We start from the raw sequence: 6,694 nt of genomic DNA on the forward strand, positions 1-6,694 counted from the left end.
AAACTGCCACACTGCAGACATCGTAGCAATATGACTGAAAAATTATTCAAGCTACGTTAAAAATCCAATCACACACACACAATTCCATTCTACGATCCAGAACCAACACTAATTCCGTAGTACAGTTCTTGCATTTCAATCCAATTTTGCTTTTGAAATGTAGTGCCACTCAATTCATAATGAACCCATTCATTTCAAACACTCGCAAATACATATTATTCCTGTCTACAACTGAAAAATATCTATATAAAAAAATGTGTAACTGTGTTTTATGCAAGGGCATGGAGATGCACAAAAACTTGCACCTGAAGCTTGAATAAATCCCCGACTGTGGATAAGACTTTACCCATCGATTACCCCAGCTTGGGGATAAATTCCGACCGTGGCGATTTATTATATATCCTATGACTGCTCCAGCTTGAGGGCAAAATCCAAGCACATCCCTAAAAAGATAACAAGTATAGCGGCTCTTTACCTTCTGTAAATGCCACTTGAGCTTCCTGATGCTGTTGTATCTGCCATTTGACAGAATCACGAATGTGGATATATTTCTTAATTGCCTCTAGTTGTTGAGTTAGTTTAGCTGTATGAAATTCCTTTGTGCAGACTCGCTCATTATTAATATTACAACAGTGATTTAATTACACATTACCTGTCAGCACACCGATGATAAGTCAGTTATTTTATAACACACCAACAAGCTTGCCCCTTGCACCCCCCTCCCCCCTTTTTTTTTATTTGGGCACCTGTGGACATGAATCTGCAAGGCTCAAATTGTCATTTTTAATATAAGATCTCAACATTTTTAAGGCCTTAATTTTAAAGACATCCTTAAAACCCCCAAAAAGTTATCAACTGGATCACCAGCCTTCGTTTAGAGTAACAGCAAGTATATATATATATTTAGGTCTAAGGAAACACAATAAAAATGTTTGATTTAACAATGACATATTTGCCTCAGGTCTGTGATCCTGAAGTGAATATTAACTGTCCATTTATTTTCTTGGCTTTTCTTTACTAGGAAATTGATTATAGAGATTTCTGCGATGGTGAAGGCAATGTAAAACTTAGTTACTATAACATACTTTTTACGCCATGTTTGAAAAAATAAATCCAATGGAAAGGTTATAGTCTGAACATCTTCATTAAATTAAGTTAATATAGGGGAAAAAACTTTAAGAGTTCATAAATATTTTTCAGTGCTGAATAAAGATATAACACTTTCTGCTGTGATTTTAATAGTTTCTGAGAGCATGAAAAATTTCTAGAACTATAATGTATAAATGTTTTCAAAAGATTATATTAATATGAGGGAAAAATCTGTTATGAAATAAACCGACAAGATCTTGTATGAATTCATGTTATCTTTAAATATGATATTTGTGTGAAAATATCTGGAAGAAAAAACAAGATGGTGCCACTCACACATACAATGTGGTTGCCACAGTAGCCATATTAAGAAACTTTTTATCGCTACTTCTGAATGGATAATTGTGTCAGCGTGTCAACATGTGTACAAAATACTTATGTTGATGTCTAGCAGGTCCTGAATGAGAATTATGGTGCTGTACAGACATCCTATAAGGCCACCAATGTGGCCATCCTGAAAATCCTGTTATAACTACTTCTCCTGAATGAATCGTCATATCAGTGAAAGACTTCTTATGTCTAGTTGGACGTAAATGAAAATAGTGCCAATCTAACCTCCAATATGGCTGTTTTAATGGGCATCTGGAAAACCCCTTCCTTGCTACTTCTCCTAGATGGCTGGTCATTTTGACATTGTACTTTCACTAGATGACCTATTTGATGTCTGGTTGGCCGTAAATGGAACTATGCATATGGTTTTGATGTCTAGTTGGTCCTAAATGTGGTTTTTGCTGCTCATAAACTTCTAATGGTATTATAGTTGGTTCCTTAATGAAACTGCTGTACAAAATTAAAAGGCCTTCTGACTTTCTATCAAGTTGGATACAATTATCTTTACTAGCTAGGATTTCTTGATCCTCTTTTTTATACATCAACCCTTCGCATATGTAGTTAGCTAAAACAGTATTTTGAACAATTAATTGCCCTCTTGCAAATAAAATCCCAACTGCATGCTTTTACCAGTGTGAGAGCTCCTTATATAAGTAGCTAAGTATTCAGTAACTGAATTTCCACATCCACATGCATCAACTCAGAATTAAAAGTTGCAAAACATATACAAATTTGAAAATCTTGAGACGTGTCACTTTGCATGGTGGGTGTTATGATTTAAATGCAACAAGGAAATTGAATTAGGGTTAATTTCTTTAAGCTGTATTCAATCATGGGGCCCTGGATTATAGAATGGTCTAGGCATACACATCACTAATCAACTCTCTCTAGTCCAACCAATGTGTGTATATGGGAAAGTTTGCCAGTAGCGTTATGTGTGTTGATTTCTTCCAATAAATATGTTGGCTGCCATGTAAAGTCTATGATGTCCTGAAAAATGGTGTTAAGCTCCATACAAGCAAGCTAAACAATCAATGATATAATGGAACAGTAGACACCATTTTAGCTAAATATGCCAAGAATTGATTTAGAGACTTGGTTAGTGATGATGACTTAAAATTGGCAAGGGATTAAAAAGATAAAAGAAATGACCTTTCATGGCACTGTAATATAACAAATGAGGAAAAACAAAAGTTTATTGCATTTGAACCTTTTGTTTTTTCACAGTTTCAATTTAAGTCATAAGGCCCCTTATTTTGCCTTACCAAACATATAGCAAGTTATTACCTCAAACCCTAGCACTAATAATGCCTCACAAGTAAGCAGTCTTTTATGAAGTCTCGGGTCTGAGTATATGTCTAGCAATACTTATGTCCAGTTTCTTTATAAAATTCTTTCTCACATGGTACAGTTTTCAGAGAGACACGATAAATTCAACAAGTGTGGTAATGAAGGAACAGGCATTCTTTATTTATGCACACATCCCAAAGGGACATTGCTATGTTTGAATCAACACTGAACTGAAGAATGGAGCATCAGTTGCATCAATTAAAATATTGTGGCCCATACAAAATACTGCAAGGACTATAATCAATTTATGAGTGCAATGGGCATGAATTACTGTAGCAGACTGGAGGAAGTAATCCGAATTTATTAATATCTTGAAGCTAAATATAGTAAAGTTTTCATCTATAATCTGTGGAATCGTTTTTGCACACAGTTTGCAGGATTTGTCTTTGGGTCATCGTTTTTCTTTTTCTTCATCTTTCTAGCTTATGGTATCTTGATAAGTCTTATGGTGCCGTGCAACTGCACTTGATGATTACCACAACCAGTGACATTGTATCAGATCTTCTGGGATCAGATGATTCAATGCAAATTCCACATAACCTATCACCATCCTCATGTTTGCCATCTGACTTACTAAGTTATTTTGCCTAAATAATAATAAAAACAATCTGGTCTGATGTATTGATAGCGTTCTGAATGACCATAATATATTCTCTGTATCTACCCTAGAAAATCCTGAGTGGATCGCTGTTTGGTTTTAATAAACCAAAGTAATCCAATGAAAGGCATTTTACAGACACAAGTGTCTGTTTCCTGTATGCAGTGATTAAATGATAGTATTATGTCTTTATTTTTTTAAAACTGATGATACATATGATCACCTTCAATGTGCAATATTAGTTATGTTAATTAACGAGTGGGCAATATTTGAATTTCAAAGATAAAAGTGTATGCCATGATCACTTTAGTAGGATGATTTGTCAAGTGAGGTTATCTTTTCTGTTTGAATAAATATTGTTAACTAAACTATTTTCGCAAGTTACGACATAAGAATGATTCAAAGAAAGAAAATTCATTAAATTGAACATATAAAATGTAATACTGCAACAGAGTCTAGATGAACTATTTCTTCAGAGACACAATCCAGACTCTGTGGCAGCAAAATTATCAAATAGGACACAACTAAGAGACAATCACATTTTCAGTCACAATGGTTTGACAATTATCAATGGCTTGAATTCATTGACTGTGAAGGCAAAGTGATTTGCAGTTACTGCAAAAAAAGTTCCCAAACTGTCACAGATTTTAAATTCTACCAGTGGACTTGTAAGTGTAACTGACAAATTCAGGATTTAATCAAGCAAGTCTCATGATAGTATTATACCTAATAAAGCAAAATGTAGCACAGTATATTCATGACATTTAGGCCAGCATGTACAAAATATTCCTCAAGTTACAGTTGCTAGCACTCCACTAAGAAATGTCATTTTATAATAAATAAAAATGTAATGGAAAAAAAAAATTGATAAAGTGATTGCACTCTTTAACATAGCCTACTACCTAACTCAATAATGAAAATGATTTGGTTCATTATATCTTTGTGTTTTATGGAATAAATGCATACATCTGATTGAATTTTAGGCAAGAGACTGAACTTTTGGGTTAAGTTAAAATGTATGTGGAACAAATGCATTTTCTAAAACTACTTGTATCAGTGTGCATTGTGACTTTTCTTTAAGATAACTCTAAATGGTACTGGGTATATATCATTTTCTTCAACTGCACACTGTTGTCTTCCATTTGATTTGATGACTTACAGCTATACTGTCTACACAGTAGGCCTCAGTATCAGGAAAAATTCTGTATACTTCAGTTACAGCTGAAATAAGTTTTGCATTAGTACCTGAATCAGACAAAAAAGGTTGTGTTCTGGTGTGTGAATAGAAATGGCTAAAAGTAATATAGACAAAAGCCATAAGAGTACACAAGTTACATATGAAAACCACCAATTCACTTGCATGTGTGGCATACAAGTTCAAAGATTTGCTTTATGTTTATTTGTGTACACACATTGTTCAACTCCTAAGATATTTTAAGAGCTATTTCTCTATTGTATGCATAATTCATTTACAAATGTGATTAGTGGGCCACACCGAAGGCCATACTATTAGTTCACTTGGCAATATGGTAACGTCAGCTGAAAAGCATAATCATCCATTAAAAGAGCATTATGATATGAACATTAGGTATTTAGAACATATAGATTTTTCTTTTCCAAATGGAGTCCAAGTAATTATTGCCCAATCCAGGTATAATTTTGTACACAAGTAAAGAATAAGATAAATCTTCATTTATTTGCAATTGACAATACACTTCTTAATGAATATACACTTTTACATTTATTTTGTATCACTTGAATAAACAATATTTCTTTCAGTTCATTTTAAACTTTTATTTTATATCACTTGAGTAAACAATATCTCTTTCATTTCATTTAACACTTAGAAACAGGTTCTTCAAGTTACAATAATCAACTCTGGAAACAATAAACAAACTGGAACTTTTGACCTAATTATATTACATTTACTAGGGTTAAAACAATAAATTCCTTAACATAATAAATTAACAGTTCCAGTTAATCAAACACAAAATCATCTTTTATACAGGGTGTGAACTGTTAATATTTACAGGATAAAGCTTATAGTTTCCAAATTGATTGAAGCTTACATGTTGCAGTTGCTGGCACATATCTATTTCCAGCATGGTTTGCATACATTCCACCTTTAATAATTTTGTTACTTCCCTACCCCACCCCATTCAGTAACAAGTATCAAAAATCAGGCTCATTCTAAGGCAAAGTCTGTAACTTGTGTACCACAGTCATCAGAGTGACAAAGATGCAAAACTTTATGATGCCTGTCAAAGGAAGAAAACAGTTTGTTGTTTACCCAAGTTTTGAACCAGTTAACTTGAATTCTCAGACCATCAATTGCTACAGCCCCACTAATTACAATTGTTAGGGAATAATGAGAACTCACCTTCAGTTATCTGTGTATATATATAATTTTAATAACCAAGAATACCGGATGTCTGGGAACATTATAGCATTCAATGGTAACGTCAGAACTGAGATGAGAGAATTAAACAAGCATAGTACATGACATAATATATCCATAAACTATTGACTGGGAAAAATACTACAGAACACCATTTCTGCTGGCAGTAAGATGTTGAACCTATATGTCATAAATATCAGGTTGGACATCTAGGACCAGTAATATTCATAATGGGCAGTACCCACCCCCACCCCCCAAGTGAGAAGGGCCTGATTTGTAATCTAAGCCACCCAACCTATCACAGCCTTTATAGTACTTGAAACAAATATTGATTAATAGTAAAACAAACTCTGAAAGTTATTAAAACCAATTTGTTATATTTCCATAACTCTGCATAGTTAACTGTGCAAGCAGACTTAAACATATCAGTGTATGACAGTTAAATTGAGCTATAACATCGATTAACAGAAGCTACGAATTCATCAACAAGCAGTGAACAATCATCTTCACAATAAATGTCAAACATTAGCATCCATAAGCTGTCAAGACAAGTTGTTACACTGGATATATAATCATCCATTTATTTCAAACAAGCTGTGAAAAACGAACCTCACGTCCGCTATATGTACGCTGGCCATTGCAAAGGATGCTTTAATAGATTAATGTTTATCGTCGTGTCTTGACAACCATTTTGCGCGCGCACACCGGAAAGTCATGCTATATATTTGTTACTTGTGAACGTATTCGTGGGCAGTACGCTATATATTGTTCCCGGGGCCGTATTCGCGGGCAGAATGCTATATGTTTGTTCTTCGTGAACGTATTTTTGGGCAGTTACTTTGTCATCTTCAACCTAAAGGTCAAAACTG

Source organism: Sinohyriopsis cumingii, chromosome 6 (assembly GCF_028554795.1).
Source record: "Sinohyriopsis cumingii isolate HCF-2022 chromosome 6, ASM2855479v2, whole genome shotgun sequence".
NCBI lineage: Eukaryota > Metazoa > Mollusca > Bivalvia > Unionida > Unionidae > Sinohyriopsis > Sinohyriopsis cumingii.